The sequence below is a fragment of the Pseudophryne corroboree genome, chromosome 10, assembly GCF_028390025.1.
Source record: "Pseudophryne corroboree isolate aPseCor3 chromosome 10, aPseCor3.hap2, whole genome shotgun sequence".
NCBI lineage: Eukaryota > Metazoa > Chordata > Amphibia > Anura > Myobatrachidae > Pseudophryne > Pseudophryne corroboree.
This window is the reverse complement of record NC_086453.1, coordinates 210,581,235-210,606,546: the sequence shown is the minus strand read 5'-3', so window position 1 is coordinate 210,606,546 and position 25,312 is coordinate 210,581,235. Positions and strand designations below refer to the sequence as shown.

General features: G+C 46.1%; 1 protein-coding gene across 5 annotated transcripts in view; it reads right to left on the bottom strand.

Annotated features, from left to right (window-relative positions):
• GABRD (gamma-aminobutyric acid type A receptor subunit delta) overlaps positions 1-25,312 on the bottom strand; it is a 310,753-nt gene that overhangs the window by 106,963 nt on the left and 178,478 nt on the right. The window lies entirely within an intron of this gene.

The window sequence follows — 25,312 nt, the reverse complement described above, 5'->3', positions numbered from 1 at the left end:
GCACCATAGAAGCAGAACCGCTAGGCCCACCTCACTCAGCCCAGGTTGCTGAACTGGTTGCCCTAACCAGAGCATGTGAATTGGCTAAGGGAAAGTCAGCCAATATCTACACCGATTCTAGATACGCCTTCGGGGTAGTCCATGATTTCGGAGCCCTATGGCGCCTCAGAAATTTCATGACGGCAGCTGGTACACCGATAGCGCATGCAGCCCACATCAAAAGACTTCTAACAGCGATACAGGAACCCGACAGAGTGGCTGTTATCAAGTGTAAAGCACATACATATAGCCAAGACCCAGTATCACTTGGTAACAGCCGAGCAGACGAAGCTGCTAAGTTAGCAGCTGGTAACCCCAGACAGACAGACACCACACAATTGATGGTATTCAATACCATCAACACACAGAAGTTGTGTGAAATGCAAAGTTTGTGTTCCACACAGGAAAAGGCAGTCTGGAAGGCAAAAGGATATGGCCGGGAGTCCTCAGGACTCTGGACAGATGGACAGGGTAAACCAGTGGCACCCAGAGCATACCTTCCATGTTTAGCTGAAGCAGCACATGGGCTGACTCATCTGGGCAAGGAGGGAATGTGCAAGTTGGTAAGAGCATATTGGTGCGCCCCAGGATTCTCATCCCATGCAGGTAAGAGAGCAATGTCATGCCTTACATGCTTGAGGAAGAACATCGGAAAGGCAATACCAACAGAACCATCCCATATCCCACCTGCAGGCGGCCCTTTTCAGGTAATACAGATTGATTTTATACAATTACCCCCTTGTCGAAATTTGAAATATGTACTTGTTTGTATAGATGTGTTTTCAAATTGGGTCGAAGCATTTCCTGCGGCCACAAATACCGCTATGTTTACTGCTAAGAAAATTGTGCAGGAATTTGTGTGTAGATACGGTATCCCTAGAATAATTGAAAGTGATAGGGGTACCCATTTTACAGGTGATGTCTTTCAAGGAATGTGTAAGTTGATGGGAATTGATAGTAAGCTGCACACTCCATACCGCCCCCAGGCGAGTGCGAAGGTGGAAAGAGTGAACAGTACTATTAAAAATAAATTGAGCAAAGTTATGGCAGAAACAGGATTAACATGGCCAGAAGCTTTACCCATTGTACTATACAGCATCAGAACCACTCCCAGGTCCCCTCTTAATCTGTCCCCCTTTGAAATCTTGTTTGGTCGACAACCGCATGTTATGATTAACCCTCAGGATGATTTGAAGTGTAACAATGAAGTGACTGTAAAATACCTGGTTAACATGAGTAAACAGCTAAGGAATCAAAATGACAATCTGAAGTTAGTGATTCCTGATTTGCCAGATAGTAATTGTCATGACATTGAACCTGGGGATTATGTAATGATACGGAATTTTCTACACTCAGGTTGCCTTATTGACAGATGGGAAGGACCATACCAAGTCTTATTGATTAGCACGACAGCGTAGAGAGAGACTTGGGTTCATTCGTCACATTGTAAAAAGGTTGCTGATCCAGAGAGGTCCCGTGATAAAGAACAGACGGTAGAGGAAGTTGTATCACTGGAGTGTCTGTTTCAGGAGAACTGAGACGGCACCTGAGCATTGAAAATAATAAGATCGGAGGCAGTTGTCGATCCCCTGTTCCCTTTTATTGTTTTTTCTCCACTTCCCATCCCATCTCCCTCAATTGTCTCTTTCCCCCTTCTCATTTTTTTCCATTTCCTCCTCTAAGATGGACTTGCCCCAAGAGACTGTGATTCAGATTTTCCTGTTGACCATGATGTTGACCAGAGCAGTCTGTTCCGGCGAGAGTACCATGGAGGTCGAGAGAGGTTCTGGAATGGGTTCTGATGACAAAGATGGAGGCGTAGATTTCCAAGAACAACATAATCACCGAGTAAAGGCGAGTATCAGAAAACGATCTGGTAGCATTGACAATAGAAGAAATTGTGAAGGATTGTTAGCTGAAGAGAACTGTATCTGTAGGCTCTGTGACAGTGTAGTTGAGGATGGGTGTATCAAGAAATGCCAATCCAGTTTTAATATCCACATGGACCGGCATCCATTGAGTGACTATCACTCCTTAGTGGGTAAAGTGTTAAATCAGACAGATTGTTGGGTATGCTCTCAAGTACCTCAAGGTCATAGCAAATCAGGATTAGTGCCCTTCCCTTTAACTATAGGGGAGGTACTTGAGCTAAGTGGTGGGAGACCGGTGGACAGGAGGTTTAATATCTCCAGTCCTCCTAGTTTGAAGCTCCACCAATATCATGTGGATAGATCCCTAGTATGTTTTAACATTTCCAATCCCCGAAAGCCGGGAAATTGGGAAGTGTCATGGAATAACCAAACCATGACCTTTTCATACAGAGCCGATAGAATGCCAACAGATACAGAACTTATACGCCACATAGCTGGTAGTGGAAAATATTTCCGATATAAGTATACCCTAGGAAGTAGGTCCATGAGAGTTGGAGAGGTATCACCAGGATACTGTGCACGTATCATACAAACTGATACGTGTAGTAAACAGATGGGAGAATTAGGGTTAGGAAATTTCATATGGAAAATGTGTAATATGGTTATGTCCTACTCCGTCCCATATGTTCTCCCCGATGATGCATATTTCATATGCGGGAGGAAGGCGTATAAGTGGCTTGCCCCAAACTCAGAAGGGTTATGTTATATTGGAAAGGTACTGCCTGAAGTAATGACTGTATCACATACTAAAATGAAAGATATTCACCGCAGTGCCCAAGCTCCTTATACCCACACTCATTACGAGCACATCATTAAACGGCACCTGATAGAGAGAACAGAGCATCCGGCCTCTGACCTGATCAGTGAATCCACCGGGATTCAATTCCTAATCGCGTTAGATATCACTCGCACCGCCAGAGGAGTGATAAATTATAAATATATATCTGCGCTTGCAAATTTATTAGACAATATCACTGAAATGTATGATGACACATTCAGGTATACTGGAAGGGAGCTCCAAGCTTATAAAACAGAACTGGTTCAGCATAGGATGATTCTCAATTATATCACAGCTGTGACGGGTGGGTATTGTGTCACCCTAGCAACGCAGTACGGCGTAAAATGCTGCACTTATATTACGAATAGCACCGAGGACCCGGTCGAGGTCATAGACCAAAAGATGGACGACATTCTCCAATTAAAGTGGGAATTTCGCAGGAGACATAATCTCACCCTTGCTGCTGTGGGTAATGAGCTGACCGGTTGGGTGTCATGGTTGAACCCGCAAAATTGGTTCTCTGGTTTAGGAGAATGGGCTCAAGGAGTCATAATGGATGTAGGGAAGTTTCTTCTATGTTTCCTGGGTGTTGTCATATCGATTGGCTTGATATTTAGATGCGTTCAGGCTTTAACGAAGTGTAAACAAAGTACTAAAGTAATGAGTCTAAGGAGTGAGAACATTGTAATTCCAATGGATTTGATTTACGACCCAACGATAGAGACACTGTTGCGATGAAAATGCGATTCTACGGTCCGTTTCTTTCACCCGTTTCTCCTTTGTTTTCCTCCAAGGTAAAAAGACCCACTTGGAAGAGGAATTTGATGACCTTGTATACAGACAACAGATGGACTAAAGAAGAAGTTTGACAACCTTGTACACAGACAAACGGATGGACTATGCCATAGACCCCCAGTTTCCCTAGAAATTTTAAATTTACGCTACCCCAACTTTTTTTGTAAGTCTATGGACATTGACAAGGCTTTTTGCATACCGTTAATAGCAAAAGCCCAAAGAAGACTTCAGACAAGACTTCAGACAAGACTTAAACCAACAATTCATATTAACCTCACATAGAATACCACTGCATTTACCATAAGTGTTCTTTATCTTCATCTCTACAACCTTCAGGTAGTGACACACATAGTCGATAGGGAATACAGGCACAGATATCAGCACTCACATATTCCCCCATTCATGTATCATCAACTAAAATGTGCTCCCCCATTTTGTTGCAACCAAAAGCCGAAGAGAGCTCGGTAAAGTTTGACAGCCCATCCACAGACCCGTACCACGGGATAAGAAGGAATTCAAATGTATACTTCGCAATACCTCGAAGCTTGATTTAAGACACGTACGGCACGATGATACATGACCCCCCAAACATGGATTCATACACACATGCTTCTGCTATCTCACTAGGTCATACCCTTTTCCTACCTTCTCCTCTCCTCCCCTACCCAATCAAAGAAATGTATTTATACATGACATATATATTTTTCTCGTTTTGAAATGTTTTAGAAAGTGGCAGTTATTGGTGACTGCCAAAGGGTGGACTGTCAAAGTCAGAAAAATATCACGCTACACACTGCCATATTTGCACCTCATGCGTGTCCCCGCTGCGTGTGCATGAGCTCTCCCGTGCGTGCGCATACTCGCTGTTGCGTGCACCCGCAGGCGCACGGTGTGCGCATTTACGGTAGAGTTTATGTGCGTCTAGCGGGCGACTCGGTCGTAACATATTTTAACTATATAATGTATTTTGTAGATTATGGTCCCTTTGATAGAATCTGAAAGTTTAGTTAATGTAGCATGTTCATAGACAAAGAGATCCCTCCTTGTTTGATACGAAGGGTCAGACATGGGTTATACAGTGGTGTTTAGTATCCATCGGAAGAGTATTTAATTAGCAATATTCCGGTGTTGGTTTGAAGCAGATTAATCGCTCGTGCGAATAGTTATGGACATAAGAAGTTTATGGACATTTGCTATTATTTGCACTTTATTATCCATGCGGCGGGAAACCTAGTTTCCCACCCACCTGAGCAGTTGGAAATAGTCACAGCCCACCTGTATGAATCAACCTATGACCTTTTGTTATAATGCGAAGACGAATTCCTGTGTCCAATGAACAATAAGAATATAGGGACCATTGTACTGTATTATGTGTAGGGTATAAAAGGACAAGCCACTCTGAGCCAGCTCTCTATTCTCTTCAACGGTTCTCATTGCTGATAATCGGGAGCTGGATATCCAGAGGCGCATGCGATTGTTTCCCTTGAGCGTAAGTTTCTCCGCAACCATATTGCCTTTATTGTTATTGTGAGCCATATCTCTCTCTCTCTCTCTTTTCTCCTCTCTCTCTCTTTCTCTTAAGTATTATTGTACTGCTATTGTATTTAATGTGTAGTTATCCGGTTAGGTAGTCAATGTTATTTTGGTAGTGTATGACTTGTATTGTATTATTCTTTTGCAAATAGAACGTTCATATAAGGTGTTAGAACCTAATACCGGTATCTGTGTATTTCTTATATTTCTAAGTATTCTCAGAGCGTCGGAGACGCTCGTACAGTTTCCAAGTTAACAAGGTTACATTGTGTTACATTTACACCCTACCACTGCACCAAGGTTTATTGCATAAATACATTGTTTATGGTATAGTTATAAAGGTTTAACATCGTGAGCATCAGCGCCGCTTGTGATCTCCTCGTGGTCCCAAGCGTCCGCTACGCTAGTAGCATATCATTACGTTAGTCGGCAGCCTATAGCGTGCCTGCCTGTGATCTCTTGGCCGTGAGCGAACGTGACGCTCGAGCGTCTCGACTACGGCTAAGCGATTGTTACGCAACGTGCGTACCCTTACGGTATACCATACGCCAATAGCGTACTGTGTTCTTTCACCTTTTAGAGGGTTTTAAGTAAGATAAATATTAGGCTTTATCAAGCCTCCCATCCACCGCCCACGGATGGGGGGGGACAGCCTCGTGCTTTACCCCTGGCCCTTGGGTGCCTGGAGGGGGGGTGACCCCTTGATTTAAGGGGTCCCCACTCCTCCATGGAACCCCGGCCAGTGGTGACTAGTTGGGGGGGTAATGCCACGGCCGCAGGGACCTACATAAATGTGTCCCCCGGCTGTGGCATTATGTCCCTGGCTGGTGGAGCCCGGTGCTGGTTTTAAAAATACGGGGGACCCCTACATCTTTTGTCCCCCGTATTTTTGGAACCAGGACCGGACTAAGAGCCTGATGCTGGTTGTCTAAATACAGGGAACCCCTGTCCAATTTTTTCCCAGTATTTAAACAACCAGGACCGGCTCAAAGAGCCCGAGGCTGGTTATGCTTAGGAAGGGGGACCTCACACATTTTTTTTTTTACATTTTTTAACCCATTCAGACCCTTCTCCATTAAGTTTATGGAAGCCCTGGACAACAAAATAGCATTCATGTCCTCCTCCCACTCCCTTCCCAGTCCCAAACACTAATTATTATTTTTTTCTATAAAAATGTACAATATATCACAAGTATGATGAGCAGGCAGGCAGCGGGCATTGGCGGCATCGGACTGAGATACAAATTAGTGGCGGAGGGCTGGGTCAGTTGATGTTTGTATGCCATTGGTGGTGGCAGTGGGCATTGGCTCAGAGGCAGTAGCGGGCATTGGCTCGGCGGCGGTAGGGGTCATCGGCAGGATTCGGTGGACATTATGGCTGTAGTGCCTCACCAGCCACTGACCTCACCGCACGCCACTGGTGTGTGGGACAGTGTGCGTGTGTGTTAATTGTGTGTGTGTGGGACAGTGTGAGTGTGTGTACATTTTTGCAGTCCAGTGTGTGTGTGGGGGAGGGGAAAGTATGAGAATGTGTGTGTAGTCTGAGTGGGTGTGTGTGGGGTTTGGGGGTGGCCAGTCTGTGTGTGTGTAATCTACAGTGCGTGTGTGTGTGTGTGTGTAAGTAAGGGGGAGGGGCAGTCTGTGTGTGTGGGCGGGATGTACTAATGACCATTTACCGAAGAGGGATATGTATTAAACCACGGGCATGGAGATGCCCTTCTCACTCACCATCCAGCTGGGTGAGCGAGCCGGGCAGGTGGAAAGTCAGCAGCAGGGGCAGCATGCCGGATATCAGCAGCCGAGGGTGGGGGCTGTAAGGCACGTGCGGAGGGGTGCGGAGCCCAAAGCCGGAGATCAGCAGCATGTTGACCGGCAATAAGCAGCTTCTGCTTCCGCGTTCAACATGCTGCCGATCTCCGGCTTTGGGCTACGCAGGGTTCGGGGGATGGGTGTCCTCTGCCGGTGTACTGCAGCTCCGGGGGTGCGGGCTCCGGAGGCTTTCAGTACTGTTGAATATCCAGCTGCCTCAAGTATGTACAGCCCGCACCCTCTGCTGCTGATATCCGGCATGCTGCTGCTGGCTGTCCCCCCGCCCGGCTCGGCCACACAGCTGTATGGTGAGAAGGGCATCTCAGTTCCCGAGGTTTAACACATATGCCTCAGTAAATGGCCTCTGCGGTAAACGATACTAATGCTTACCGTGACAGTAACAGCGGGGAGGACGGCGCACATCGGGATCTTGCAGCAGGAAAGAAGAACCCCTTCGGAGCGCAGCAGACCACACTAAAAAGGGTGCATACCCGGTGCGGTGCTCTGCATCCCGGGTGGTGCCGAAGATGTGGAGTGTCGGAGGTGGCAGAAGCGCCGCAGCTTGGGGTGAGAAACCGCTGCAGCCCTTCCGCTGCTAAACTCTGCAATTAGTCTATTAAGGGGGTGGGCTCCCCTCACCATAGTGCCCCACAGGCCTTGTTAATTCTGGGGGTAGGATCCCCTCACTCTATAATGTGAATTTTGGCTCATATCATGTGCTGTAACGTGAATTTTGGCTCATACCGTGTGCTATAATGTGAATTTCGGCTCATACCGTGTGGGGTAATGTGAATTTTGGCTCATACCGTGTGCTATAATGTGAATTTCGGCTCATACCGTGTGGGGTAATGTGAATTTTGGCTCATACCGTGTGCTGTAATGTGAATTTCGGCTCATACCGTGTGGGGTAATGTGAATTTTGGTTCATACCATGTGGAGTAATGTGAATTTTGGCTCATACCGTGTGCTATAATGTGAATTTCGGCTCATACCGTGTGCTATAATGTGAATTTTAGCTCATACCATGTGGGTAATGTGAATTTCGGCTCATACTGTGTGCTATAATGTGAATTTCGGCTCATACCGTGTGGGGTAATGTGAATTTCGGCTCATACCGTGTGCTATAATGTGAAAGGGGCACCAGTACTATATAGTATAAGGGGTCCTACTACACTGAAGGACACGCCCCTTTTGAGTGACCGCCTTCAAAAATTCAACTTCGACAACTGCACCTACATCTATACATACACACCCTGACATCTTTATATACAGTGACACCGGTGGCGTCTGCACATACTTTCCTTTTGTATTTTTTTTTTATTATTATCATTTTATTTATTTATTATTTTTATTCATTTTTTTTTTGGGGGGGGGGGGGGGGGCGCCATTATTGATCTTGCCCTGGGCTCCAAAAACCCTAGCTACGCCTCTGGCGTGATGACTTGTGATATTTGTCAGACTCACATTTGTTTTGGCAGTTCTCTAATCCTTGTTTTAGCCAATAATCAACTGTTGCAGAGCTGATTGGAAATCACTTTGCAGGATCTGTTGATTGGTGTTCACTTATGCTGCTTTCTCATCGCAAAACCTGCTTTTGAAACGGTTCTTTAAACGGTTCTTAAAACGGCTCTGAGCAGTTAAACCCCCTTCACATTGCATGTTGTAACCAGTATATTACCATTTCATTACCGTTTTGGTACCTTTCACACTGAACCCGTTTCACCCATACAAAACAGTGGTTGTCATTTTAAATGTTTATTTCCTGCTTCTGCCTGGTGAGATCACACATGGAGACAGCCTATCACCTTCTGGGGCTTGCAAATACCGTTTCAGACCCTTTCACACTGCACAATTAAACGGGTCTGAAACGGGTAGGACCCTGCTTTTTTACCGTTTCAAAATACCGGTATTTTGTAAACGGTAAATTGAAGGTGACCCTTTCACATCGCAGCTCGAACCGTTCAGGAAGCCAGTAAAAACGGCAAATTACCGGGTACAAGCTGCGGTGTGAAAGGGGTATTAGTGTAGCGAGAGCATGACTTTGTTCTTCAGTACCTTTACTTGTTGAAGGTCCACCATGTTCTGTCAATTGCTGATTTTCATTATCACTGCCTTCAAAAGGACTTGGTCCAATTTCTTAACTTTCTTCATCAACAGATTTTGAAAATACTGACTGTTTCTTTCTGATTATGTGGTGCACTTGTGTCTGCTGAATGTCTGCTGTGACCGCTTTCAGGAACAGTGTCTTCACATTCTTCATCAAAAATTTTTTGCAATATTTGACTCTGTACGCTACAAATTATGTTGTTCAGTTATTTCTGTTGAATGTCTGATTGGCAGTTGTGATGTGCTTGGACTGGTAGTAGAGGTATTTGGTTGAAAGAAATCATTTAACTTGGGCAGCTTTGCCAAGACTGCATCAGCACTTTGCTTCTTCTCTTTTGCCTGTTTGCGCTTTTGAGCTCCTGAAGCTAAAAGTCTTTTTGGCATTTTGAAGGACTGGAAAAAAGATATATAGATAAACAGATATAGCTAGACACATATATATATAGCAGGGCAGTTTAGTACTATTTTAGCTATGAATTTCTGCTAATAAAGATATCTGTGTATTACAACACTGTGTGCTGCTCTTGTGTCTGACAGGCTCTGATGTCTTATATCTAGATTTTCCCTGCACCAACTGCATGGATTTACATACAGTAAAAGCGTGGGGTTAGCTATAGTGGTTTCAAGAGGTGCAATTGCTATTGGGTCCAGAGGCTTAGGGAGTCCTGAACTAGGTTATATAGTTGCATACCAAATTCCCAGATTTGCCAACTAAGCAATTGGGTCCGAGCCACTGTCCAGCCTGAATAGATGAGTGTGTAGTGAATGTTATAAATTATTAAGTTAAAGGGCGCTGTAATGTGGCATAATATGAACTGGGGACACTGTATGTCATAATATGAATTGGGCCTACTGCGTGGTATAATGTGTACTGGCAGCTCTACAATAAGACATAATATGAACTAAGGAACTACTATGGTTCATAAAACAAACTATGGGGTATAATATTAACTGAGCCACTACTATGCAATTATAGGTCATAAAATTGCCAACTGCTGAGGAGAGGGGTCTCTCTAGAGCATTGGAACCCCATGGGCCCTTTCAAAATGTTGCTATGGGGTGCACCACGTTTTGGATGTGTCTTGCACCACCTTTTGGGCGTGTCTAGCACTATTTTACATTCTATCAGAGCAATCACATGTCGTAATCTAATTTCTCCCTAGTTCCTAATAATACAAGTAGATATAATACACCCCAGAGAAATAACATGAAACATAATGGTGTGACCTCTGGACGGTACTGACTGTCCGCTAAGGCATAACCCTGAGTCCTAGCTGCCGCTGCATCCTATGGTTACTTACACTTCCCCAACCTATCCCTGACCTAGTGAGTGGTGTGCCTTGGTGCAAAATTCACATTACACCACACAGTATGAGTCAAAATGAACATTTCACCACACGATATGAAACGAAATTCACATTACGCTACATGGTGTAAGCCAAAAATCACATTACGTCACATGGTATAAGCCAAAATTCACATTACGTAACATGGTATGAGCCAAAATTTACATTACGCCACACAGTGTGAGCCAAAATTTACATTACGCAACACAGTATGAGCCAAAATTTTCATTGCGCCACACACCAAGAGATAAAATTCACATTATGCCACACCTTATGAGCCGCAATTCACATTACGCCACACTGCATGAGCCGCAATTCACATTACACCACACGGTATGAGACAAAATTTACATTACGTCACACGGTATGAGACAAAATTCACATTACGCCACGTGCGAATGAGCGGCTGCGGCCCGGCCTGAATAGACCCCATAGTACCCTCCAAACACATTATATAATACACAGTGCCTCCAAACACATTATGTGACACATGGTGCCCCTCCAAATACATTATATAACACACATTATACATTACTTGTGGGTGCAGTCCCGTTCACATGTGGGTTCCGGTAGCAGGTGCTGCTGACAAATGTACCCTCTAATGCCCCTGCAGCGGCATGTCTGTCGCCGGGCCTGCTGACCGGGCATAGAGGGCGAGTGTAGAGAGAGCAGGGTCGGGTGGATGACGGGCGCGGGTGTAGAGAGCGGGTGCGGGCGTAGTGAGCGGCCGTAGGTAGCGGGATGTCTCTGCACGCAGGAAGTCTGTGCGGGCGGACGGCCGTAGAGAGCGGGCTGTCTGTGCTGCCGGGCGTAGAGCGTGTCCACGCGCGGCTGTCCTCCCTCCTCCTTCCCTCAGCGGCAGCCAATGACTGAGGAGCAGCAGGCTGCTGCTCCTCACGTTATTGGACAGCTGAGCCATCACTCAGCTGTCCTTCCATCACAGGCAGTGAAGTCAGTGGAGCCGCCGCCGGGAGCCAGAGCCGCCAGGTACAGCACTCGCTGAGCTGCCCTGCCGCTGCGTGTGGTGCCGGCTCCCAGGAGCGCAGTGCAATACCGCAGATCGGATCTCTGTTCCAATCTGCGGCGGCGACGGGGGGGCCTTTGTAAAAAGGGGACCCAGGGTACTTATCCCCGGGACCCCCCTCTTAATCCGGCTCTGGTGGGGGTAACACACCACTAGCATCCCTAGGGGTGGGCCAGCAGCACACACTATATCAGGACATACATGATATGTCAGTGATGACAGGGGCTGTGACATGATGTGAGGAGTGGAATGGAAGTAGCATGAACCCACACACTGAGAGTTATATAGTGAACGTAAATCATACTTACCTACTTTAAATGTCTCCTCTCTGGGAGAAGCCCGGAGAGGAGACGCTGCAGAAGACTTCAGGGGGCGGGCCGGGCTGTGACATCATAAAGCGTCATTTTAACTCCTTCCCCACTCCACGGACCCGCGAACTCAGGAGACTATCTCTCCATCCTGCCCGCATCACTAGAACGCGAGCAGGATGCGGGAGACTTACCTACTTTTCCGGGGGTGCGGGGGGCTACCCCAAAAAAGTGAGCCTCCCGCAGCTTCCGGGAGAGTAGGCAAGTATGACATAAATTAACGAAAAACTATCATTCTAATTTACCATCCTCATCCCGTAGCGAAGCACGGGTATTCAACTATCTACAATGTTATTTATACTGTGTGTTTAATATTTACATTTATTTTTGTAAACAGACATTCTTAAAATCCCAGGCAACGCCGGGTACTCCAGCTAGTAATATATACAACAGGTTCTTTGCGAAAGTATTAATTATGTGAGAAGTTTGAAATCTGCTTTAGAACAAATGCCATTAAATAACAACAGTTATCAAATAGTGATCCATACTGAGAAGCGTCTGGCAGGAGAACAAGAGACATACAGTAGCATACCTCCCAACTTTCCATTTGTAGAAAGAGGGACACGCGCGGGGAAGCTCACAAAAAAGGTGCGTGGTCTAAGAAAAGGGGCGTGGCTTCACGGAGGACCCGTGATCATGAGCCGCGCCCCCGTTTTCATCACTGAGGGGGCATGCCCAGCACTCTGTGAGCAGCTGGCATGCCCCATCTCCCTCTGACTCCAGTGAATAGACGCTGTGCGCATGCGCACAGCGTCTATTCACCTCTGCTCTACTAAGCAGGGCAGCGAGTGCATAAGCCTCCCCACCCCACCCCCACCGCGGGACACTGCGGCCCGCGGGTGGGATAGCGGGACAGTCCCCAAAAAACGGGACTGTCCCGCGAAAATCGGGACAGTTGGGAGGTATGGACATAGGGCCTGATTCATTAAGGACTGCAAATGCTTGCAGCAGCTTTACATTTGCAGTCCCCGGCAATGCAAATGCGGGAGGAGGTGCATACCACTTCTACCCTGTATTTGCGATGCGATTGCATCTCAGATGAACATCGTGACCATTGGTCGAGATGTTCATCTGTGACGGCAGGCTGAGTAAGTTTTAGCTCACGACACAGTCCTTGGCCGTGTCATTCTCAGAAAACGGAGGTGACACGCCCACGTTTTCCCGAACACTGGCCGCTCCCATCTCTCCCCGCAAATGCCTCTGCCTGTCAATAAGGCAGAGGCGTTCACATACCAGTGCCGCGATCACAGGACCAATTCTGCACATGTGCGTGTGCGCAGGAGCCTAATAGCAGGGAAATTCAGTAGGGATCACTTATACGATCCTTACTGCATCACCCCCATAGTGCTTTCTGCGCATGATAACACACTGCTCATTTTCATGAAAGGTGAAGATGGCGACAGCATTAACATTTCACAAACGATTACAGTTACACGAATCCCCGGTCCCCAAAAAACAGTATTATGTATGCAGCATTACGTGTGAATAATTTACATTGATGCGGTCAACTTTTCAATCAATACTGTGTTGAGATGGTGGCAAAAGTGATATCGGAACGTTTGAATTATTTTAGAACATACCACGAAACTGTGCGTGACGATAATTATATATGGTTTCGAATGACAATAAAGTGCAAGGCCAGTCCTTTAATGTCATTGGTGTGAACTTGACCATCGAGGTCTTCTCTCATGGTCAGTTATACGTGGGTCGCCCCGTATCGGTAATGCCACCAATCAAATCATACTGTAACTGATGACAGTAATAAGATGTGTAATGTGGTTTACAACTCTGTATTTTCAGACTTTTGTAAACAATAAGAAATGAAAAAGAAATTACTAGAAAACATATTAAGACAGACAAGTGAACTAAAAGAGTGGGAAATGATTTTGTTTACCACTGAATAAAATTTAACACTCGGCAACGACATGTAGGCACTGCTAGCATTATATATAGCCCATGGTAGTTGAGTGTCAGGAATTTAGAATTGCACATTAAAAGCAAAGTGTCAGGGTCTGAGGACAGCACATGGGTATTACAGTGTCAGGAACTCAGGATTGCTCTTGGGTAGCTAACATTAGGTTGCACTTGGGTAGCACAGAGCCAGGAACTCAATACAGCACACTGGTTGAAGCATGTCATGAACAGAGGATAGCACACTAGTAACAGAGTGCCAAGTACACAGAATTGCACATCAACAGCAGAAAACTAAAAACAGAGGTTTGCACACAAGCAACATAGGGGGTCATTTCCGAGTTGATCGCTCGCTAGCAACTTTTTGCATCTCAACCGCGTCTAAACTGCACATGCACATGCACCTCAATGCACAGGTGCGTCGTACTACTATAAAGCGGTTCGTTGCTGAGCGAAGGATTTTACGAAGAATCCATTCGTACAGCCGAACGCACGGTGATTGACAGGAAGAGGGCATTTATGGGTGTCAACTGACCATTTTCTGGGAGTGGTTGGAAAAACGCAGGCGTGTCCAATCGTTGGCAGGGCGGGTGTTTGACGTCAAATCCGGACCAGACACGCCAGATTGCAAGGGCTGAGTAAGTCTAGAGCTACTTAGAAACTGCTCAAAATGTTTTCAGCCCGCTCGGCAACACACGCGTTCGCACACTTGCAAAGCGAAAATACACTCCCCCATAGGCGGCGACTATTTGATCGCAAGCCAGCAAAAAGTTGCTAGCAAGCGATCAACTCTGAATGACCCCCATAGGCCCTCTTCTCTCATAAACCACAACTGGCTTCAAGTCCTGATAAGAAACATTACAGGAATAATTGGGAACAAAAATGAAAAATTAAACGATTTTTACAAGTCTGTTCTGCAGTAGACCCTGCTGATCTAATGAAATCTGGTTTCTTATCTGTTGAATAATAAAAAGCTTAAGAATTTGATGATGTTTGCAATTGTAGACGTCTGACAAGAACATTTAGACTTACTTGAAAGAAAACTACACTACAGTACCTTTTTGTTGTGAAACGTCGTCTATATATATATATATAACAATGGATCTATGTGTGTATGTATGTATGTTCCAGCATAACTCTGGAATGCCTGGAGCACTTTACACCAAACTTGGTACACATGACTTACAATCTGGAAACAAATACCCTAGGGTTGGGAAGGGGGTGACATGTAAAAATCCATAGTTTTCAGCATAACTCTGGAATGGCTGGAGCAATTTACACAGAGGTACACATGGGTAGGGGCAGAGGCACCCACGTGTAAGGGCAGAGACACCCATGGGTAAGGGCACAGTCACCCACGGGTAAGGGCAGAGGCACCCACGGGTAAGGGCAGAGGCAGAGCCGGATTAACAATTGGGTGGGTGGAGCTGCAGCTGCAGGCCCCCCCATTGAAAATAGGCCCACAGCATCTGCTCTTCAGCTGCTGCTATAGACAGGTAAAAAACTTTTCCTGCTACAGCCAGCGGCTGTCCTAAGCCCCACCCACTGAAACTTGTTGGCACAGTAGACTTCAGTAGGTCTCTCCCTGCACTGCATTGTTTGTGACCGCGAAAAAGACTCAGCTCCGTGAATGCAGGCAGGTCGGCCCGGGTGACGGATCCTGAGGCTTCCCCCTCCCTGAACGATAAGTAGGCGGACCCTAGTCAGCAGTGTCCGCCTACTGTTGTCATAGTCATGGCAGCAGACAGTGGTCCTCCTGTCATAAACGCCAGGATCAGGGAATGTCCTCAACGCCGGGATCTGTGACCACGGCATCCTATCATCAGCGCCGTCATCAGTGAGAGCACCGCAAAGTTGCCCGGGGGAACATGCTGTCCGTCTCCCACCTGTAGCAGTGGCCGATCCAGGGGTCAATTATGAGGTACCGGGCTGAGATTCTCCTGGAGTGTCCCTGTCCCGTCCCTCCCTCCACAGTACGATCCTCCACCCCTCCCCCCTACACACGGCACCTTAGATTCCCTCTAGTACAAGTGACATCCCCAATCAACCCCACCAAGTACAAGAAGCACAGGAGGAGCCCCGGCACCCTCTCCTCAGTATAGATGTCACTTTCAATCCCCCTGCACCCTCCTCCCTCGCCATTACAGTCGGCACCTCCAATTTCCCCCATACAGGCAGCAATGCACCGCTGATTCCTCAATCCTCCTAGTACAGGCAGCACCCAAATCCTCCTCACCAGTACACATGGCACCTCTGATTTCCCCACCCCAAAGAGATTGCACCCCACACGCCCCTCACCACTAATTTGTGGCTTTTCAGTACCATGCTGATCTTCATATGAGCCTACTCCAGTCTCCAAGTCTATCAAAATGACTCGATACACACTGGATAAATTTAAAGATACTCATGTTTATAATTGCTTTTGTGTGTGTATAATATATTCAATTAATTTCAGTGTCCCCTGTCAGCAGCTGACACCCCCCCAATGCGATCATACCACAAGGTGTCCCCTAATTTACATGTCAGCATTCCTATACACTTACCTGATGCTTCCTGTTATCCTCCTCCTTTTGTAAAAGTACTATATTTTTTTTCATGTGTTTGATTGCATTGTCTTATAGTTTTATACCCCGAATATTTTTTAAACTGGGCCACATTATAACGTAGCCGATGGGCAGTGTGGACCAGAGGGTGATGATAACAAACCCTTTTATAGAAGGTAAGCAGTAGCCTCATCATGCACCCTCTCACTGGGATACATACGATATCCCGGTAAATGGCATGCTGGCAGCCACATGACCTACACCGGCATCCCGAAGCAGAGAATCCCAACAGAGGTTGGGTAAGTATGTGTACACTACCCACCTAACCCCTAACCCACCCTTCCTGCAGCCTAACCCTAATCTTCCCCCCTCTCACCCGCTGCACGCAGCCTATTCCTAACCCTCCTGGGCGGTGCCTAACACCCCCCCCCCCCCTTCCCGCAGCCTAAACCATACCCTCCCACCCTGCAGCCTGAACCTAAAAAGCCCCCCACGGCTTACTATGTAGGAGTTCCGGGATAGGTCGATTGGGATTCCGCCATTCGGGATCCCAGCGCCAGCATTTAAATTCATGTCGGGATGCCTGCATTGGCATTCCGAACAGTGTCGGGATTCCGGCGTCGGCATTTCAACTGGCCGGAAGCTGAAAGCCAGTATTCTGAACGGATCCCCTCTCACCTAGCATTTCATTTATTGTTTGCCAGTCTCTGGATAGGAGATGCTGTAAGTCTCCAGTGCTTCCCTCCAAGGCAGGGTGGGCTGGGCTCAAGAATGAGGTAAACAGCAGGCCAGCAGCCCATGCTCTCCATGGTGATAGCCACATGCCACACACCCCATGTGCAGACCATGCTGATCAAACCCACTGTAGCAGCACACAATAGGCCCTTCATAAATTTCAGTTCCAGGCCCTTGTGGACCTTAATCTGGCACTGGGCAGAGGCACCCACAGGTAAGAACAGCGGCACACACGGGTAGGGGCAGAGGCACACATGGATAGGGGCAGAGGGTAGGGGCAGAGGCACCCACAGGTAAGGATAGAGGCACATAAGGGTAGGGGCAGAGCCTGCAGAGGCACCCACAGGTAAGGATAGAGGCACACACGGGTAGGGGCAGAGGCACACACGGGTAGAGGCATAGTCATAGGGGTAGGAGCAATGGCACCTACAGGTAAGGGCAGTGGGAGCAGAGGCACACACGGGTGGGGGCAGAGGCATACTTTAATGTCGAAACTAAGCAAGGAGACCTAGGGCCCTTTGACATAGAATCAGTCTGCAAAGCTAACATATTTAACATACTGTGGGCAGAGCTTGGCCTATCGTCCCAGCATTACAGCACTGAGCAGGGCAGCATCAGAGGCGGGGCGGGGCAGAGAAGGCGGCGGATTATTCTCCTCAGCACCAGCATTTTAACAGCATCAATCTGGGGAAGCCCAGAGGTGCGACCTGACGAAGATTGGTATTATTCTTTAAATTCAGCTAGTATCCTATAAATGTCCTACAATAGTATTATTCATTTATATCACTCAAGAGAATTGAGCTGTATTATGGAACACAATGATTACAAAATACCAATATATACACTATATGGACAAAAGTATTTGGCCACACCTGATAATTCTTGAATTCAGGTGTTTCAATCAGACCTGTTGCCACAGGTGTATAAAATCAAGCACCTAGCCATGCAGCTTCCATTTGCAAATATTTGTAATACAAAATGGTTTGTTCTGAAGAGCTCAATGACTTCAAGCATGGTATTGTGAAAGGATGGCATCTTTGCAATAAGACGGTTTGTAAAATTTCATCCCTGCTGGATATTCCGCAGTCAACTGTAAGTGATATTATTAGAAAGTGACAGCATTTAGGAACAACAGCAGCTCAGCCACGAAATGAAAGACCACGTAAAATCACAGAGTGAGGTCAACAACTGCTAAGGCACATGGTGCGTAAAAGTCACCAATGCTCTGCTGATTCCACAGCTGAAGAGTTCCGAACTTCCACTGGCAGTAATGTAAACCCAAAAATTGTGCGGTGGAAGCTTAATGGAGTGGGTTTCCATGACTGAGCAGCTGCATGCAAGCCTCACATCACTAAGTCCAATTGCAAGCATTGAATGGAGTGGTGTAAAGCACACCGACACTGGACTGTGGAGCAGTGGAAATGTGTTCTGTGGAGTGACTGATCACGCTTTGTCATGGTCCGGGTAATTAAACAGACATTCTTACCTCTCAAGTGCCTGTCCAAGCTGTCACTACGCTCCAGGCCCAGTTGCTATCAGCGTGGCCTGCGTCCACTGCATAGTGTGGCAGATCTGCAGCCACATGTAACACAAACATAGTTTCCCTCCTAAACCAAACATGGGGGCTGCCATGTATGTTTCGGTCATCTGATTCCAGTGAGCTTATCCTGAGCATCCTGCTGTTCAGCTGATCATCCCAGCCAATCCCTGCACACTGGCTGCTATAAGAATGCTGGGTAAGGACTGCCTAGTCGCCAGTGCTATGATTGTCATTCCCTGTATGGTTGTTTGCTCTCAGCTGCTTCTCGGTTACCGTGCTCCAGGAGATTCCACTCTGTCCTGAGACCTGAGTTCCATCCAGCTTGCAGCTCTGCATGGCTCATCTGTGTTCCGCCATCGATACTCAGCTCCATTGGTGTTCCGCCATCAATCTCTAGCTCCATCGGTGTTCTGCCATCGATACTCAGCTCCATCGGTGTTCCGCCATCGATACTCAGCCCCATCGGTGTTCCACCATCGATATTCAGCTCCATCGGTGTTCCACCATCGATACTCAGCTCCATCAGTGTTCTGCCATCGATCTCTAGCTCCATCGGTGTTCTGCCATTGATCTAAAGTTCCATCGGTGTTCCGCCATCGATCTAAAGCTACAGTGGTGCTCCGCACCAATATCCAGTATCATCAGTATCCATCTCATCTCCAGTGGTCAGTAACCTTGTGCTCATTCAAATTGGGACTTTATCAATGGTTTACACTGCATCCAAGTCTGCTGCTGTCCTTATTTATGTTGGGACTTCATCAGTGGTTCACACTGCATCTAAAGTCTATTGTTGTGTGCTCACCTATATTGAGACTTCATTAGTGGTTCACACTACATCCGATATTACATCTTGCCATCGATGTTACATCTGCTACAGCATTGCCTCAGTTCCTATGCCTAAGTTACTGCATTATCTGCGATACCGATTATCTGAGTCTATTACCAACTGCCACTAACTATACCATCTTGGGTGCTGAATAAAAGACTTATTTTATTTTACAATCTCTGTTGTTTGGGTCACGCCTCCAGGCCTATGCGCTAGTACACCTCCTCCTGGTTAATGTACAAGAACTTAATCAAAGCTCCCAGGTTCACATACCATTCTGCCCCTATGCCTGAGATCTCTACTGTTCCGAGTCAGACCTCAGGCGTGACACGCTTCTCTGTTTGGAAGTCAAATGGGTGAGTCTGGGTTTGGCGGATGCAGGGAGAACGTTACTTGCCTGACTGCATTATGCCAACTGTGAAGTTTGGTGGAGGACAGATAATTGTATGGGGCTGTTTTTCAGGGTTTGGGCTAGGCTCCTTATCTGCAGTGAAGGGAAATCTTAATGCTTCAGTATACCAAGACATTTTGGCCAATGCTATGCTTCCAACTTTGTGGCAACAGTTTGAGGAGCAATCCGGTCTCTAGGTCGACAGTAACTAGGTTGACACTATCTAGGTCGACCACTATTGGTCGACAGTAACTAGGTCAACAGGGTTTCTAGGTTGACAGGGTCTCTAGGTCGACATGTTCTAGATCGACAGGTCAAAAGTAGAGATGAGCGGGTTCGGTTCCTCGGAAACCGAACCCGCCCGAACTTCAGGTTTTTTTACACGGGTCCGAGCGACTCGGATCTTCCCGCCTTGCTCGGTTAACCCGAGCGCGCCCGAACGTCATCATCCCGCTGTCGGATTCTCGCGAGGCTCGGATTCCATCGCGAGACTCGGATTCTATATAAGGAGCCGCGCGTCGCCGCCATTTTCACACGTGCATTGAGATTGATAGGGAGAGGACGTGGCTGGCGTCCTCTCCGTTTATAGAGAGTGAGACTAGAGTAGAGAGAGACACAGTATTATTTACTTTAGTAATTTTGGGGAGCATTAGGAGGAGTACTACTACTTGCTGAAGTGATAGTGTGACTGTATATCTGACTTGTGGGGGAGACAGTGGGGAGCAGTTAGAGTCTGAGAGCAGGAGTACATATTTTAACGTACAGTGCACACTTTTGCTGGCACTCTGCTGCCACACTGCCATTGTGACCACACTGACCACCAGTATATACCAGTATATATTGTGATTGTCTGCTTAGGAGTACTACTTGCAAGTTGCTGATAGTGTGACCAGTGACCTGACCACCAGTTTAATTAATCACCACCAGTTTAATATATATATATATAATTGTGTATGTATACCACCTACCCGTGTTTTTTTTTTTTTATTTCTTCTTGATACATACTACTATAGTAGCTTACTGTAGCAGTCTGCGGTGCTGCTGAGCTGACAGTGTCCAGCAGGTCCGTCATCAGTCATTACATAATAAATATATATACCTGTCCAGCTGCAGTACTAGTGATATTATATATATATATATTAATTTCATCTCATTATCATCCAGTCTATATTAGCAGCAGACACAGTACGGTAGTCCACGGCTGTAGCTACCTCTGTGTCGGCAGTCGCTGGTCCATCCACAATTGTATACCACCTACCCGTGTTTTTTTTTTTCTCTTTCTTCTTGATACATACTACTATAGTAGCTTACTGTAGCAGTCTGCGGTGCTGCTGAGCTGACAGTGTCCAGCAGGTCCGTCATCAGTCATTACATAATAAATATATATACCTGTCCGGCTGCAGTACTAGTGATATTATATATATATATATATATTAATTTCATCTCATTATCATCCAGTCTATATTAGCAGCAGACACAGTACGGTAGTCCACGGCTGTAGCTACCTCTGTGTCGGCAGTCGCTGGTCCATCCATAATTGTATACCACCTACCCGTGGTTTTTTTTTCTCTTTCTTCTTGATACATACTACTATAGTAGCTTACTGTAGCAGTCTGCGGTGCTGCTGAGCTGACAGTGTCCAGCAGGTCCGTCATCAGTCATTACATAATAAATATATATACCTGTCCGGCTGCAGTACTAGTGATATTATATATATATATATATATATATATTAATTTCATCTCATTATCATCCAGTCTATATTAGCAGCAGACACAGTATGGTAGTCCGCGGCTGTAGCTACCTCTGTGTCGGCAGTCGCTGGTCCATCCATAATTGTATACCACCTACCCGTGGTTTTTTTTTTCTCTTTCTTCTTGATACATACTACTATAGTAGCTTACTGTAGCAGTCTGCGGTGCTGCTGAGCTGACAGTGTCCAGCAGGTCCGTCATCAGTCATTACATAATAAATATATATACCTGTCCGGCTGCAGTACTAGTGATATTATATATATATATTAATTTCATCTCATTATCATCCAGTCTGTATTAGCAGCAGACACAGTACGGTAGTCCACGGCTGTAGCTACCTCTGTGTCGGCAGTCGCTGGTCCATCCATAATTGTATACCACCTACCCGTGGTTTTTTTTTTCTCTTTCTTCTTGATACATACTACTATAGTAGCTTACTGTAGCAGTCTGCGGTGCTGCTGAGCTGACAGTGTCCAGCAGGTCCGTCATCAGTCATTACATAATAAATATATATACCTGTCCGGCTGCAGTACTAGTGATATTATATATATATATATTAATTTCATCTCATTATCATCCAGTCTATATTAGCAGCAGACACAGTACGGTAGTCCACGGCTGTAGCTACCTCTGTGTCGGCAGCCGCTGGTCCATCCATAATTGTATACCACCTACCCGTGTTTTTTTTTTCTCTTTCTTCTTGATACATACTACTATAGTAGCTTACTGTAGCAGTCTGCGGTGCTGCTGAGCTGACAGTGTCCAGCAGGTCCGTCATCAGTCATTACATAATAAATATATATACCTGTCCGGCTGCAGTACTAGTGATATTATATATATATATATATATTAATTTCATCTCATTATCATCCAGTCTATATTAGCAGCAGACACAGTACGGTAGTCCACGGCTGTAGCTACCTCTGTGTCGGCAGTCGCTGGTCCATCCATAATTGTATACCACCTACCCGTGTTTTTTTTTTTCTCTTTCTTCTTGATACATACTACTATAGTAGCTTACTGTAGCAGTCTGCGGTGCTGCTGAGCTGACAGTGTCCAGCAGGTCCGTCATCAGTCATTACATAATAAATATATATACCTGTCCGGCTGCAGTACTAGTGATATTATATATATATATATATTAATTTCATCTCATTATCATCCAGTCTATATTAGCAGCAGACACAGTACGGTAGTCCACGGCTGTAGCTACCTCTGTGTCGGCAGTCGCTGGTCCATCCATAATTGTATACCACCTACCCGTGGTTTTTTTTTTTCTCTTTCTTCTTGATACATACTACTATAGTAGCTTACTGTAGCAGTCTGCGGTGCTGCTGAGCTGACAGTGTCCAGCAGGTCCGTCATCAGTCATTACATAATAAATATATATACCTGTCCGGCTGCAGTACTAGTGATATTATATATATATATATATATATATTAATTTCATCTCATTATCATCCAGTCTATATTAGCAGCAGACACAGTATGGTAGTCCGCGGCTGTAGCTACCTCTGTGTCGGCAGTCGCTGGTCCATCCATAATTGTATACCACCTACCCGTGGTTTTTTTTTTCTCTTTCTTCTTGATACATACTACTATAGTAGCTTACTGTAGCAGTCTGCGGTGCTGCTGAGCTGACAGTGTCCAGCAGGTCCGTCATCAGTCATTACATAATAAATATATATACCTGTCCGGCTGCAGTACTAGTGATATTATATATATATATTAATTTCATCTCATTATCATCCAGTCTGTATTAGCAGCAGACACAGTACGGTAGTCCACGGCTGTAGCTACCTCTGTGTCGGCAGTCGCTGGTCCATCCATAATTGTATACCACCTACCCGTGGTTTTTTTTTTCTCTTTCTTCTTGATACATACTACTATAGTAGCTTACTGTAGCAGTCTGCGGTGCTGCTGAGCTGACAGTGTCCAGCAGGTCCGTCATCAGTCATTACATAATAAATATATATACCTGTCCGGCTGCAGTACTAGTGATATTATATATATATATATTAATTTCATCTCATTATCATCCAGTCTATATTAGCAGCAGACACAGTACGGTAGTCCACGGCTGTAGCTACCTCTGTGTCGGCAGCCGCTGGTCCATCCATAATTGTATACCACCTACCCGTGTTTTTTTTTTCTCTTTCTTCTTGATACATACTACTATAGTAGCTTACTGTAGCAGTCTGCGGTGCTGCTGAGCTGACAGTGTCCAGCAGGTCCGTCATCAGTCATTACATAATAAATATATATACCTGTCCGGCTGCAGTACTAGTGATATTATATATATATATATATATTAATTTCATCTCATTATCATCCAGTCTATATTAGCAGCAGACACAGTACGGTAGTCCACGGCTGTAGCTACCTCTGTGTCGCTTATCTTACTCACACAGCTACCTCATTGCGCCTCTTTTTTTCTTTGCGTCATGTGCTGTTTGGGGAGTGTTTTTTGGAAGGGCCATCCTGCGTGACACTGCAGTGCCACTCCTAGATGGGCCAGGTGTTTGTGTCGGCCACTAGGGTCGCTTATCTTACTCACACAGCTACCTCATTGCGCCTCTTTTTTTCTTTGCGTCATGTGCTGTTTGGGGAGTGTTTTTTGGAAGGGCCATCCTGCGTGACACTGCAGTGCCACTCCTAGATGGGCCAGGTGTTTGTGTCGGCCACTAGGGTCGCTTAGCTTACTCACACAGCTACCTCATTGCGCCTCTTTTTTTCTTCTTTGCGTCATGTGCTGTTTGGGGAGTGTTTTTTGGAAGGGCCATCCTGCGTGACACTGCAGTGCCACTCCTAGATGGGCCAGGTGTTTGTGTCGGCCACTAGGGTCGCTTATCTTACTCACACAGCTACCTCATTGCGCCTCTTTTTTTCTTCTTTGCGTCATGTGCTGTTTGGGGAGTGTTTTTTGGAAGGGCCATCCTGCGTGACACTGCAGTGCCACTCCTAGATGGGCCAGGTGTTTGTGTCGACCACTAGGGTCGCTTATCTTACTCACACAGCTACCTCATTGCGCCTCTTTTTTTCTTCTTTGCGTCATGTGCTGTTTGGGGAGTGTTTTTTGGAAGGGCCATCCTGCGTGACACTGCAGTGCCACTCCTAGATGGGCCAGGTGTTTGTGTCGGCCACTAGGGACGCTTAGCTTACTCACACAGCTACCTCATTGCGCCTCTTTTTTTCTTCTTTGCGTCATGTGCTGTTTGGGGAGTGTTTTTTGGAAGGGCCATCCTGCGTGACACTGCAGTGCCACTCCTAGATGGGCCAGGTGTTTGTGTCGGCCACTAGGGTCGCTTAGCTTAGTCATCCAGCGACCTCGGTGCAAATTTTAGGACTAAAAATAATATTGTGAGGTGTTCAGAATAGACTGAAAATGAGTGGAAATTATGGTTTTTGAGGTTAATAATACTTTGGGATCAAAATGACCCCCAAATTCTATGATTTAAGCTGTTTTTAGTGTTTTTTGAAAAAAACACCCGAATCCAAAACACACCCGAATCCGACAAAAAAAATTCGGTTAGGTTTTGCCAAAACGCGGTCGAACCCAAAACACGGCCGCGGAACCGAACCCAAAACCAAAACACAAAACCCGAAAAATTTCAAGTGCACATCTCTAGTCAAAAGGTCGACATGAGTTTTTCATGATTTTTTTTTCTTTTTTTGAACCTTTTCATACTTAACGATCCACGTGGATTACGATTGGAACGGTAGCATGGAAGCAATGCGAGGGGACACGGCGCACTAATTGGGGTTCCCGGTCACTCTACAAATAAAACGACACCCAAAAAAACTTAAAAAAAACCTCATGTCGACCTTTTGACCTGTCTACCTAGACCATGTCGACCTAAATACCCTGTTGACCTACAGACCCT